This window comes from Oncorhynchus nerka, linkage group LG15, assembly GCF_034236695.1.
Source record: "Oncorhynchus nerka isolate Pitt River linkage group LG15, Oner_Uvic_2.0, whole genome shotgun sequence".
Classification (NCBI taxonomy): domain Eukaryota; kingdom Metazoa; phylum Chordata; class Actinopteri; order Salmoniformes; family Salmonidae; genus Oncorhynchus; species Oncorhynchus nerka.
In genome coordinates, this window is record NC_088410.1 from 72,149,632 (window position 1) to 72,164,794 (window position 15,163).

The 15,163-nt window shown below is 40.8% G+C and overlaps 1 pseudogene; it reads right to left on the reverse strand.

The window, feature by feature from the left end:
- Positions 1-464: 464 nt before the first annotated feature.
- Positions 465-8,738, reverse strand: LOC115142334 (transcription factor HES-5-like; annotated as a pseudogene).
- Positions 8,739-15,163: the final 6,425 nt, after the last annotated feature.

Here is a 15,163-nt window from a genome sequence, read left to right on the forward strand (position 1 = left end):
TCCTGATTGGTCTTAAATGAATTTGGACTATTTTGAGGGAATGTATAGTGATTGCTTCGGCATTTCAAGAGAAACAAAGAGTAGTAAATTGCCGCTTTTTACTCGTTGTTCAAACAAAGGTCTTTTAAGAGAGTGTGAGCCACAGATGTTCGCCGAGCTGAATTCTGGTAGGAGCAAACTGAACCTACCTAGTACGCAGGCGCCTTTACTGTATTTGATTGTAAAAATTGATAATCATAAATTGATAATAATTTCAGAGGTATTAGTGATACATGTCTCATACCTCTTAACGCTCATCTAAATTCATTCACACAGGATATGAAATACATATTGGACAATCTTACATTCATGACATAAACCATTGAATCTTTATTTCCTAGGATCTAAGACTTTAGGGTGTCAAATGACCAGTACTCAGACTCTATCACAAAGTATAGGCTTTTAATAAACCACAAACAATCAGCCACATTTCAAGATTGTTTTTATTTTCATATAGAGAACGCATTTCTTAATTGTTAAGAACTTAAACTTTGTGATTAAGCATCACTACAATTGCGAGAAAACAGCTTCAAGTCAAACAGGCACTCATCATAGAGTGTGGGTTATATTAAATATTCATAGAAGAAAAATAGACAAATGCAGCTTTAAAAACAAAGCAGACATATGTTAGATATCTCAATATACAAGAATTAAAAAATTGTAATACAAACCAACACAAATTGGTACTTCATCACAAAAACCAGGCTTGGATATACAGAAAATCAATTAAAGATTTTTAAGTCATCAACAAGAATATATTTTCTGAAATTCATTAACAGAAGGATTATGTTGCACAATTAAAGAATTTAAACATTCTTTGCTATCTCACCCAATGTGGGTAATAAATAGATTATAATGAACAGTCAACAAAATAAACCATCCTTAGCAGATGGAGGAATTTCCTCTTACAAAGTAAAAATAACTTGACATAATACTCAAGTTAAATGAAAAGTGATGATATCAATATGAACTTTCATTAGGAAGGCTTTTTCACATATTCCTGAAAAAAATAATGAACACAATCAAATTAAAACTTTGACATTTTCTGCAGAAGGAGAATATTGTCTCATCCTATTCACATTACTGTCCATTAATGTTTGACCAACATGGTCCATTGTGTTTGTCTGAGTGGAGCTTTTAAGTCTGTAGAACTCTACCAGGACCTCCAGAGTGCGCTGTTCACTGGACTCTTTTCTTTGCTGATGCTGTGCTGGGTTAGAGAGCTGAGCTGAGGCAGGTCACTCCCCCTGCGGTTATTATCAGAGGATGGCTGCAGGCTCTGGAAGTGGCTCAGCAGTCTTCTTTGGGACTCTGTCGTCACCTCATCCTTGGACAGGAAGTGGACAATCTCTTGGACACAGCTGGAGTAACCCTGATTGACAGGTCCTGAGCAGGAGGAGGAACTCACTGGTTGATACTGTTGCTGTTTTCTCAGGAAGTAAACTGTCATCTCCAGGATGTCAGCTTTCTCCAGCTTGGAGTAAGGCTGCTGGTTGAGGATCTCTGGAAACAGGGAAGACTTGAGATGCTCAATGATGCTGTTGTTACGATCTCTGTAATATCAGCACTGGCTTTCTTAGCTGCAAGAAATCAAATCAAATGTATTTGTCACATACACATGGTTAGCAGATGTTAATGCGAGTGTAGCGAAATGCTTGTGCTTCTAGTTCCGACAATGCAGTAATAACCAACGAGTAATCTAACTAACAATTCCAAAACTACTACCTTATACACACAAGTGTAAAGGGATAAAGAATATGTACATAAAGATATATGAATGAGTGAGGGTACAGAGCGGCATAGGCAAGATGCAGTAGATGGTATCGAGTACAGTATATACATATGAGATGAGTATGTAAACAAAGTGGCATAGTTTAAAGTGGCTAGTGATACATGTATTACATAAAGATGCAGTAGATGATATAGAGTACAGTATATACGTATACATATGAGATGAATATTGTAGTGTATGTAAACATTATATTAAGTAGCATTGTTTAAAGTGGCTAGTGATATATTTTACATCAATTCCCATCAATTCCCATTATTAAAGTGGCTGGAGTTGAGTCAGTGTGTTGGCAGCAGCCACTCAATGTTAGTGGTGGCTGTTTAACAGTCTGATGGCCTTGAGATAGATGCTGTTTTTCAGTCTCTCGGTCCCAGCTTTGATGCACCTGTACTGACCTCGCCTTCTGGATGATAGCGGGGTGAACAGGCAGTGGCTCGGGTGGTTGTTGTCCTTGATGATCTTTATGGCCTTCCTGTGACATCGGGTGGTGTAGGTGTCCTGGAGGGCAGGTAGTTTGCCCCCGGTGATGCGTTGTGCAGACCTCACTACCCTCTGGAGAGCCTTACGGTTGTGGGCCGAGCAGTTGCCGTACCAGGCGGTGATACAGCCCGACAGGATGCTCTCGATTGTGCATCTGTAGAAGTTTGTGAGTGCTTTTGGTGACAATCCGAATTTCTTCAGCCTCCTGAGGTTGAAGAGGCGCTGCTGCGCCTTCTTCACGATGCTGTCTGTGTTGGTGGACCAATTCAGTTTGTCTGTGATGTGTACGCCGAGGAACTTAAAACTTACTACCCTCTCCACTACTGTCCCATCGATGTGGATAGAAGGGTGTTCCCTCTGCTGTTTCCTGAAGAAGAGAAGGAGGGTCATTAATAATCTTATTCTGATATATAACATTAATGAAACACATAAAAAAATCAGTCTAATGAACTTAATTTCCTTGAATTTGAATCTCACTTTACCTTGTTGGTCAGAGTCAGGTGCTCCTTAGAGTAGATCATTGCTGAAGTGATTGAAGGTGTCGTGGCTGGATCTCTGTGCTGTAGAGGTCTTTGTGTAGAGATAATCAGATTTCTACTGATTTCATCTCTCCTATATATACTCCCAAATCTGCATATGAATGTGTGTCTTGGGCTTGTAGGAGAATCTCACAGTCTGTAGCCAATGGGTGAGCTTGGGAGGACAATGAGGAATGTGGAGCTGCCACATGCTCAGTGTTCTTATTGCTGGGGGACAATGGTCACATCTCAGGGGAACAGGTGGAGGGGTGGGGGGAGATGGAGTGTCTCACAGAGCGCTGTGTGAATCTGGGAAAGTGGTGACCCCCAGATCTTCTGCCTGATGTTGGGATCAATGACATTGACAGAGCACACACTCATCATCCCAATTTACACATTTGTGAATTACTCAAATACTTTCCAATAAAACATAGTGTTTCCTAATAATTTTGCTCGTATTGCCTAATTAGTCGAATTTAATAACTCTATATAACCGATTTCTCGATTTCCCCTATTATAACTGCCAACACTTTAAAATATTTTAGACGTCAAGCTGTTCAGATGATTCAGAGAATATTCATATTCTTTTTCAATAATTTTACTGCTTTATAAATGTATCTATCATGTCCAAAACATAACTACAAATCAAATAAAATCACATTTTATTAGTCACATGCTCTGAATACAACAGGTGTAGACCTTACAGTGAAACACTTACTTACGAGCCGCTAACCCTAACCAACCATGCCGTTTCAGTGTAACTTTATTTATTTAATTGATTTATTTTCACCTTTATTTAACCAGGTAGGCCAGTTGAGGACAAGTTCTAATTTTCAACTGCGACCTGGCCAAGATAAAGCAAAGCAGTGCGACAAAAACAACAGAGTTACACATAAACAAACGTACAGTCAATAACACAATAGAAAAATCTATGTACAGTGTGTGCAAATGTAGAAGAGTAGGGAGATAAGGCAATAAATAGGCCATGGAGGCGAAATATTTACAATTTAGCATTAACACTGGAGTGATAGATGTGCAGATGATGATGTGCAAGTAGAGATACTGGGGTGCAAAAGAGCAAGAGGATAAGTAACAATATGGGGATGAGGTAGTCGGGTGTGCTATTTACAGATTGTTTGTGTACAGGTACAGTGATCGGTAAGCTGCTCTGACAGCTGATTCTTAAAGTTAGAGCGGGAGATTTAAGACTCCAGTTTCAGTGATTTTGGCAATTTGTTCCAGTCATTGGCAGCAGAGAACTGGATGGAAAGGCAGCAAAACCAAGTGTTGGCTTTGGGGGTGACCAGTGAAATATACCTGCTGGAGCGCGTGCTACGGGTGGGTGTTGCTATGGTGACCAGTGAGCTGAGATAAGGCGGGGCTTTACTTAGCATAGACTTATAGATGACCTGGAGCCAGTTTGGCCACGAATATGTAGTGAGGGCCAGCCAACGAGAGCATACAGGTCGCAGTGGTGGGTAGTATATGTGGCTTTGGTGAGAAAACGGATGGCACTGTGATAGACTACATACAGTTTGCTGAGTAGAGTGTTGGAGGCTATTTTGTAAATGACATCACCGAAGTCAAGGATTGGTAGGATAGTCAGTTTTACGAGGGTATGGGGCAGCATGAGTGAAGGATGCTTTGTTGCGAAATAGGAAGCCGATTCTAGATTTAATTTTGGATTGGAGATGCTTAATGTGAGTCTGGAAGGAGAGTTTACAGTCTAACCAGATACCTAGGTATTTGTAGTTGTCCACATATTCTAAGATAGAACCGTCCAGAGTAGTGACGCTAGTCGGGCAGGAAGGTGCGGGCAGCAATCGGTTGAAGAGCATGCACTTAGTTTTACTTGCATTTAAAAGCAGTTGGAGGCCTCGGAAGGAGTGGTGTATGGATTTGAAGCTCGTTTGGAGGTTTGTTAGCACAGTGCCCAAAGAAGGGCCAGATGTATACAGAATGGTGTCAGCTGTGTAGAGGTGGATCAGAGAATCACCAGCAGCAAGAGCGACATCATTGATATATACAGAGAAAAGAGTCGGCCCGAGATTTGAACCCTGTGGCACCCCCATAGAGACTGCCAGAGGTCCAGACAACAGGCCCTCCAATTTGTCACACTGAACTTTATCTGAGAAGTAGTTGGTGAACCAGGTGAGGCAGTTATTTGAGAAACCAAGGCTGTGGAGTCTGCCGATAAGAATACGGTGATTGACAGAGTCAAAAGCCTTGGCCAGGTCGATGAAGATGGCTGCACAGTACTGTCTTTTATCGATGGCGGTTATGATATTGTTTAGGACCTTGAGCGTAGCTGAGGTGCACCCATGACCAGCTCGGAAACCAGATTGCATAGTGGAGAAGGTACGGTGGGATTTGAAATGGTCTGTGATCTGTTTGTTAACTTGGTTTTCAAAGATTTTAGAAAGGCAGGGCAGGATGGATATACATAGGTCTATAACAGTTTGGGTGTAGAGTGTCTCCCCCTGTGAAGAGGGGGATGACAGTGGATGACCGTATTATCGTAGATTTATGGGTGGTGACAATGTTTCCTATTCTCAGTGCAGTGGGCAGCTGGGAGGAGGTGCTCTTATTCTCCATGGACTTTACAGTGTCCCAAAACCTTTTGGAGTTGGTGCTACAGGATACAAATTTCAGTTTGAAAATGCTAGCCTCAGCTTTCCTAACTGACTGAGTATATTGGTTCTTGACTTCTCAGTTCCCTGAAAAGTTGCAAATAGCGGGGGCTAATCGATGCTAATGCAGAACGCCACAGGATGTTTTTGTGCTGGTCAAAGGCAGTCAAGTCTGGGGTGAACCAAGGGCTATATCTGTTCTTAGTTCTACATTTTTTGAATTGGGCATGCTTACTCTATATAGCCTGTCTTACTGTATATAGTCCGCTGTTTTATTTCTTTACTTACCTATTGTTCACCTAACACCTTTTTTGCACTATTGGTAGCGGGCCGGGGATAGCAGGCTAGCAGATGGGCCTTTGGGGGACGTCGCAACAGAAGAGCCTGTTGAAACCCCCTCGGACGGTTACGTCGGCAGACCAGTCGTGATGGATCGGCGGGGCTCTGTGTCAGCAGTAAAAGGGTCCAGGCCAATTGGCAAAATAGGTATTGTAGCCCAAGAATTGGCTGATGGACCTCTTCAGCTAGCCGGGAGATGGGCCTAGCTCGAGGCTAGCTCCAGGCTAACTGGTGCTAGCCTCAGGACAGCGATGTTAGCCAGGAGTATCCACTCGGATAGCAGCTAGCTAGCTGCAATGATCCGGTGTAAAGGTTTGGAGCTTACGGTAGGACTCCGGAGCTGTGGTAGAGAAAAGCAGTCCGATATGCTCTGGATTGATATCGCGCTGGGCAGACTGGCAGGAATTGACCGGGCTGAGGCTGGCTGATGTCCGATTTAACGGTGATGACCGCTAGCAGTGGCTAACTGACTATTAGCTAGTAGCTAGTTAGCTGGCTAGTTTCTGATGGGGGTTCCGGTTCTAAAGTGTAAAAAATAGCAGATTCGTACCAGATTGAGTGAGGCAGGTTGCACGAGAGTATGTGCAGTCCGTAGATGGAAATTGAGATTTAAAAAAATATTTAAAATATGAAAATATATAAGAAGAAAAAATATATACATGGGACGGGACAAGACAAACAGACGTCCGACTGCTACACCATCTTGGCTTTCAGTTTTCAGGCTTGTAAACGGTTGCTTTAATCACTTCCTGAAGTATGCCTATTCCCCCACTGATGACGCTAATGACAATGTATTGTGACTGATCTCCAGAGCTTTCTCACACTTTTCACATTGAGAGAGCTTCAAATAAACAATAAACAAAGGTGTTCCTTGTTAAATGCTTATTGATATCTACACAAGCAGCTCCCAACAAGCCCTTGGGAAAAAAACTCATGAGTACAATATTTATCAATGAAGAAATAGACTAACACAATGTCAAGTCTGCTCCCTCTCGGGCCTCTAGGTCACCAGGCTGCTCGTTATAGCGCACACCTGTCACCATCGTTACATGCACCTGCACGTCATCCCTCACCTGGACTCCATCACTTCCTTAATTACCTGCCCTATATATGTCACTCTGTAACTGTTCTCTTTAGGTGAAGTAGAGTCAGACCAAAATGCGGCGTGGCTATTGCGATCCATGTTTAATGAAACAAAGTAAACACGAATCAAATACAAAAAACAATAAACGTACCACGAAAACAGCCTAATACTGGTGCAAAGTAACACAGAGACAGTAACAAGGACAATCACCCACAAAACCCAACACCAAACAGGCTACCTAAATATGGTTCCCAATCAGAGACAATGATGAACACCTGCCTCTGATTGAGAACCATATCAGGCCAAACATAGAACTAGACAAACTAGACATGTAACATAGAATGCCCACTCAGCTCACACCCTGACCAAACAAAACATAGAAACATACAAAGCAAACTATGGTCAGGGTGTGACACACTCCCTTTGGTTCCTTCCCCGTTTCCTGTCTGTGTGTTGTTTGTGTATCTTGTTTGTATTATGTTTCAATAATTTAATAAAACACTAACTCCCTGAACTTGCTTCGTGACTCTCAGCGCACATCGTTACACACAAAGCTTTTTACTAGAGATGAATGTTGATGGAACATGCAGTACCAGTCAAAAGTTTGGACACACCTACTCATTCAAGGGTTTTTCTTTATTTGACTATTTTCTACATTGTAGAATAATAGTGAAGACATCAACACTATGTAATAACACATATGGAATCATGTAGTAACCAAAAAAGTGTTAAACAAATCAAAATATATTTTATATTTGAGATTCTTCAAAGTAGGCACCTTTTGCCTTGATGACACTCTTTGCCTTGGTTACACACTTGGTATTGTGTGTAGATTGATGAGGGAAATATGATGGTAAATCACTTCTTAAATATATTGGATACAGAGAGTGTACATTAGACAAATTATATATTGTCAGTGCCAACATTTCATACTGCAAATTTTGGCAATATATCATATGTCTAATGTACACTGTCCATATATTACAATGGGCATTTGCCATCACAAATTGAACACGCAGTTAAAGGGCTTAGACTAATAAAGTCCACAATTGGGAAACTGTACTGTACAAATACCATTCAAATGTGCTGTCCTTTGACTGTTTATGATGATTTAAGCAACGAGATGGCTGTCCAATTGCAATGTGGTGTATTGGCATTGGCCATATGATATATTGCAAGTTCACACTTCCATGTTAAGATATGAAATGGACCGTATACTCTCATCATATCGACATCTGGAGGAGTATCAGTGGCCCTGAATGTGTGGCAAAAATCCCTTTTGCAAATCGCATTCACGGAAGCATAGTTAGACAATAACCTGTAAACCAATGTTATCCTATGGGAGAAATGTGGATGTGTCAGACTACATGAACCGCCGCACACAGCTAGAATAGCCCCTCCCCCCGATAACCCCTGTCAAAAATGACATGTATCTTTATGACCCAGAAGCTGCTACTAGCCAGGCTTCATTCCGGCCTACTTGTTTGCACAGTCACTGCAGTCAAATTGAGCGAGCTAAGATCAAGTGGAGCACCACATTGAACTCGGACAAGCCTCAAGACTATAGTGATGCCGTTCGTTTGCCTTTCAGTGTTGATTTCAACCTGTCCATTTGGTGATGGGAAATCCCTGATTAAATATATTGGAAATGGACATTGTCCATTTGCAATATAAAATATGGACAATGACAATTTATCATACTGCAATTGGACAGTCAGCCATCAAGTCAGCCATCAGTCAATTCGACATCATACCAGTGGAGGGTCCTCAGAGTAAGAAGGGCAGGACAATCCACCTCAGTGAATTTCATAACAATAAAAATGTTGAAACATTAAAAAAGTGATCCTTTTTAGATAAAACTATACTATATATATATTTACGTCACCAAATATATTTTTTAAACACACTGTTTTGCAATGAAGGTCAACAGTAGTCTCAACAGTACTCTGTAAGTTAGCACCATGGTGTAGCCGGAGGACAAAGCTAGCTTCTGTCCTCCTCTTGGTACATTACCTTCAATACAAAACCTAGGAGGCTCATGGTTCTCACCCCATTCCATAGACTTACAAAGTCATTATGACAACATCCGAAGGATGTCCTCCAACCTATCAGTGCTCTTGCAGCATGAACTGACATGTTGTCCACCCAATGAAAAGATGAGAGAATGAATCTTGTACTGAAAGCATAAGCTACAGCTAGCTAACAGTGCAGTGCATAAAATGTGGTGAGTCGTTGACTCAAAGAGAGAGAAAGACAATAGTTGAACAGTTTTGAACAAATTACTTTCTTCCAAAATTAAGAAGAAAGAGAGAGATAGAGAGAGTCATTTTTTTTCAGTTTTAGTTTCACTTAGCTAGCAAATGCAACTAGCTAGTTTAGCCTACTCAAACACCCTGCTCAAACAGAAGGTTGCTATGTTAGCTAGCTGGCTATGACTATCCAACACAACACTGGAACTCTTCCAAGTCAAGGTAAGCTTTTGGTTTTACAAATGTATTGCCACCGGGGCCGGTGTAACTGCTAAACTTCTTACTGACTGTACACTGTAACATTACCACATGATTGTTTACTAACTCGCTAGTTCTATTAGCTATGTTGACTATGATGTTACTTTAGGTAATATGGTGAAAATTATGTAGGCTGTGTGTAGTAGATATGATATGGTTTGGCATTGCTGATGTGTTGAGCATCGAAGTCCACAAGTGGAGGGAAAAGGTGAGAGGGGGAGAGTGCATAGATGATGGGACACAATGCAGATAGCCCGGTTAGCCAATGTGTGGGAGAACTGGTTGATCGGCCCAATTGAGGTCGTATGTACGTGAATGTACATACTTGGTAGTGAGTGTTGCAACTGAGGACAGACGATTTTTATGCAATATGCGCTTCAGGACTCGATGGTCCCATTCTGTGAGCTAGTGTGGCCTACCAGTTGGCTGCATGGCCAAATAAGTCTGGCCAGCCAGATGGACACAAACAGACAGACAGAGAGAGTAAGAGAGAGAGAGATAATTTATCCGGGGCAGGGTTAATTGGAACAGTGACAGTGGAATCTCTCTCATTTCATGTCACACGTCTGTCACATGTTATGAACCATTATTGGTTGTCACCTGAATGAAACAAAACAGTAATGATTTATGAATTATGCTAAATCATGCAAATATAACTTGTCTGTGTATAGCCGTATATAAGATAACTGTTGGGACTGCCCAAGCAGAGCTCCTGATTGACATGTGTACTATGGTGCATTGAGTTGGTTGGAACCTCTCCAGCGTGCTGATAATAAACGATGATTCATTTAAGATTGCCTTTGAGTGTCCCTGTGTAAGAATTTCCACAACAATTTGGCATCAATGAACAGCATGATTGATTCTGCCTGCTGAGCTTTCCAGTGTGGGTCTGTGAGGAAAACCGGTGGCGCATTTTATGAAACATGAGGGAAATTCCCCGTCTGACCAAAATACGAAGAGACCCGCCCAGAACAGACCCTTACTGTGAGCTGCCCAGGAGGAGACACATCATCCACAAACAATTGAGGGATGGCAACTGATTTCAGCAAGTCAATTTAAATTAATCTGTATAAAAATTAAAAATATATAAAAAATTAAAGTAACGCTTAGAAAGGTACCCATAGTCTACTTGCACACTCATCTTCTGTGCATATATCACTCCAGTGTCTAGTTGCTATATTGTAATTATTTGGCCACTATGGCCTATTTATTGCCTGACCTCCCTTATCCTACCTCATTTGCACACACCTTTTCTACTGTATTATTTACTGTATGTTTGTTTTATTCCATGTGTAACTCTGTGTTGCTGTTTGTGTCCAACTGCTTTGCTTTATCTTGGTCAGGTCACAGTTGTAAATGAGGACCTGTTCTCAACTAGCCTACCTGGTTAAATAAAGGTTAAATAAATTTAAAAAAATAAAAGAGAGAAGACTATTCACTAGATTTATGAGAAAACTAGAGCGAGGTGTAACGGTAGCATGAAAAGCCCCGCTGACAGCTGTCTGTAGGTATTTAGAAAAAATGTCTATGTGGTCTGCAGCCACTACAAAATAACACATGGTATTTTTTACTAAGGGGTGTTATTTATACGTGTAGCAAGTAGCTGTAAGAGAACCATGACTATAGATATAGTGCATTGCAAGTAACGACAAGAGATGCACAGTTGACGATGCACATGTGGTAATGAGATTACAGAGTGTGTTTTGGAATAGTAAACCCATGTCATCTGATATGTCAGAAGTATTAAGGTGTCTGAAGTATAATTCTATATACGCATGGGTTTATTAAGACTTCCTACCCAAGATGCAGTAAACTCGATTGTGTTTATTTTCTTTCTTCCAGGACTGATGGAATGTCCACTACCAAGTTTTTATTTCATGTTTATCAGTGATTCTGTATCTCTCCCTTTGAAAGGCTTCCTGAAGCAGGTGCCTTGGGAGAGCAGTTAAAGTACCCGGATCCAGCTGTTAAGGGATCTCCCAAATTAAGCAAGGCCTGGCCATTTTGTTTGTGTTAACCCTGCGATTTTTGAGAACACACGCCAGAACCCACACACAACCCACCTGTTAATTCATATTTGTTAGTGGTGTTAATACTGATTTATGGTGTGGGTTCTGTTTATTTGGGTTTAGTGGGGGTTTTCACAGGTTGGAAAGGACAAAAATGACATTTCTATTGTCAGAGTCTTGGTTGCACACATGTAAATTCTCTTGATTAGAAGAAATGTACTGAAAAGCCCAATGTTTACTATTCCCAATTTGATTTATTGTAATTAGTTTATTTTTTATTTAACAGGCATTGTTGTTTTTTTGGGACGCACAATCACGATGTGAGTAATATGTACCAAAAGGGGAATTACCGGTCCCCCGTGGCCCTTTAGTAAATATGCAAATAGTTTGTTTATTTTTTCAATCTTTTTTTTTAATACAGATTCATTTAAATTGACTTACTGAAATCAGTTGCTGTCCCTCAATTGTTGGTGGATGATAAGCCTCCTCCTGGGAAGTTCACAGTAAGGGTCTGTTCTGGGCGTCTCCTCGTTGTGATATGTTCAGACAGGAATTTCCCTCATGCTTCATAAAATGCGCCACCGGTTTTCCTCGCAGACCCCCACTGGAAAGCTCCACAGGCAGAATCCATCATCATGTTTGTTGACGCCAAATTGTTGTGGACATTTTTACACAGTGACACTCGAAGTCAATCTTAAATGAATCATCGTTTATTATCAGCGCGCTGGAGAGGTTCCAACCAACTCAATGCACCATAGTACACATGTCAATAGTCAAAACCTCTCCAGCGCTCTGACAAATAAACAATTATTCATTTAAGATTGACTTTGAGTGGGGGTCACCACTTTCCCAGATTCACACAGCGCTACAGACTATGAAAAACTCCAACAATCTCAAAACCCAAACATTCATATGCAGACTTGGGACTATAGATAGGAGAGATGAAGCCAGTAGAAATCAGATTCTCTCTACACAGAGACCTATACAACACAAAGATCAAACCATGGCACCTACAATCACTATGATCCACTATAGACCAACATGGTCCATTATGTTTGTCTCAGAGTGGAACTCCAGTCTGTAAGACTCTACCAGGGCCTCCAGAGGGCGATGTTAACTGGACTCTTCTCTTTACTGATGTTGTGCTAGGTTGGGGAGCTCAATTTAGGTAGGTCACTCTCCATCCAGTTCTTATCAGAGGATGGCTGCAGGCTCTGGAAGTGGCTCAGCAGTCTTCTCTATGATCCTCCATTCGCTATGATCCACTCTAAAGATTAAAATTCAAGGACCATTATTCAATTCAATTTGATTTGATTATTATTTATTTCAATAATGCCATATTGCTGAGCAATGTTATTAATGACTCTCCTCTTCTTACAGCTAAGAAAGCCAGTGGTGGAGATAGTATCAACAGCAGTGTTGAGCAGCTCATGTCTCTCCTGGGTCCAGAGATCCTCAATCAGCAGCCTGACTCCAAGCTGGAAAAGTGACATCCTGGAGATGATGCTTACTGAGATGACGGCAACAGTACCAGCCAGTGAGCTCCTACTCATACTCAGCACCTATCAATCTTGGTTACTCCAGATGTGCACTTCAGATTGTGCATGTCCTGTCCAAGGATGAGGTGAAGACACTGTCCCAGAGAAGACTGCTGAGCCACTTCCACTTCCAGCCAACATCAGTAAAGAGAAGAGTCCAGTTAACATCGCCCTCTGGAGGCCCTGGTAGAGTCTTACAGACTGGAGTTCCACTCTGAGACAAACACAATGGACCATGTTGGTCTATATTAATGTCATATTTGTCATGGACAATAATGACAATAGGAAGATATATTCTCTATCTCCTTATTCAGGAGTTTTTTAAAGTCTTGCTGTGATTGAGACTGTTAATTTCAGTTGTACTCAAGAAGTTGTACTGCTAAATGGCCTATACTATTATTGTATTATTCTAAGACAATTGTCCATGAAAATTAGATTTTTGTTGTTTGATGGTATTATATAATTGACATCATAACCTTTATGTTTTGTGAAATATGTGTTGAATACGTTGATTATGTGGACACCTATAAGTACCTAGGTGTCTGGCTAGACTGCAAACTCTCCTTCCAGACCCATATCAAACATCTCCAATCGAAAATCAAATCAAGAGTCGGCTTTCTATTCCGCAACAAAGCCTCCTTCACTCACGCTGCCAAGCTTACCCTAGTAAAACTGACTATCCTACCGATCCTCGACTTCGGCGATGTCATCTACAAAATGGCTTCCAACACTCTACTCAGCAAACTGGATGCAGTTTATCACAGTGCCATCCGTTTTGTCACTAAAGTACCTTATACTACCCACCACTGCGACTTGTATGCTCTAGTCGGCTGGCCCTCGCTACATATTCGTCGCCAGACCCACTGGCTCCAGGTCATCTACAAGGCCATGCTAGGTAAAGCTCCGCCTTATCTCAGTTCACTGGTCACGATGGCAACACCCATCCGTAGCACGCGCTCCAGCAGGTGTATCTCACTGATCATCCCTAAAGCCAACACCTCATTCGGCCGCCTTTCGTTCCAGTACTCTGCTGCCTGTGACTGGAACGAATTGCAAAAATCACTGAAGTTGGAGACTTTTATCTCCCTCACCAACTTCAAACATCTGCTATCTGAGCAGCTAACCGATCGCTGCAGCTGTACATAATCTATTGGTAAACAGCCCACCCATTTTCACCTACCTCATCCCCACAGTTTTTACTTATTTACTTTTCTGCTCTTTTGCACACCAATATCTCTACCTGTACATGATCATCTGATCATTTATCACTCCAGTGTTAATCTGCAATATTGTAATTATTCGCCTACCTCCTCATGCCTTTTGCACACATTGTATATAGACTCCCCTTTTTTTCTACTGTGTTATTGACTTGTTAATTGTTTACTCCATGTGTAACTCTGTGTTGTCTGTTCACACTGCTATGCTTTATCTTGGCCAGGTCGCAGTTGCAAATGAGAACTTGTTCTCAACTAGCCTACCTGGTTAAATAAAGGTGAAATAAAATTTTAAAAAATGAAAAAAAATGTGTTTATTCAACTTTAACAGTCCTCTATGAGGACTTTTACCTAAAATTACCAATATTTTTGTGATTGTCTAATAATTTTAAGGTCAAAGCTTAGAGAATAAGCAATTGTTTCCACTACATTTGTGTATTGATAAAGATTTACATAATATTGAGCATCTTATATGAAGCATGTATCAGTTATCCATTTGATAATAATGGACCTAAACTACAGCATCATTATTCATGTGAGGATGATTTACCTAAACTGGGTAGCCTATTATACCTGTAATCATCACTCTCTGTGATAAGCAAAAACGGATCTGTTTTAAGATCATAATACATTACCTGAATATGTCTATACTGAAGAAAAACTTTCTCAAAACTCTTGTTAATTTTCAACAATCCGGTGTGTCTTTTGTAAAGACAGTAAATGTAGGCAATATCCCCATACTCCACCTGGCAGCCCATACTCTGTTAGAGTATGTCTTGGAGATTTTTCCAAGTTTCTGTTTGTGATGTATAATTACTTTGCACAATGTCTCATTGAGACGATTTTAATCAATTCAAAAACAATCAAATGAAATACTTTTTTTTCTTGTTCTTTGTATACTTTTTCTTATCTTTACGATGATAGTTTACATTTCAGTTCAATAATTGTGTAGGCGTAGGCCTAAACGTTAAATGCTTGCAAATGACCATTTTGTTATGAAGATATTCCCATCACAT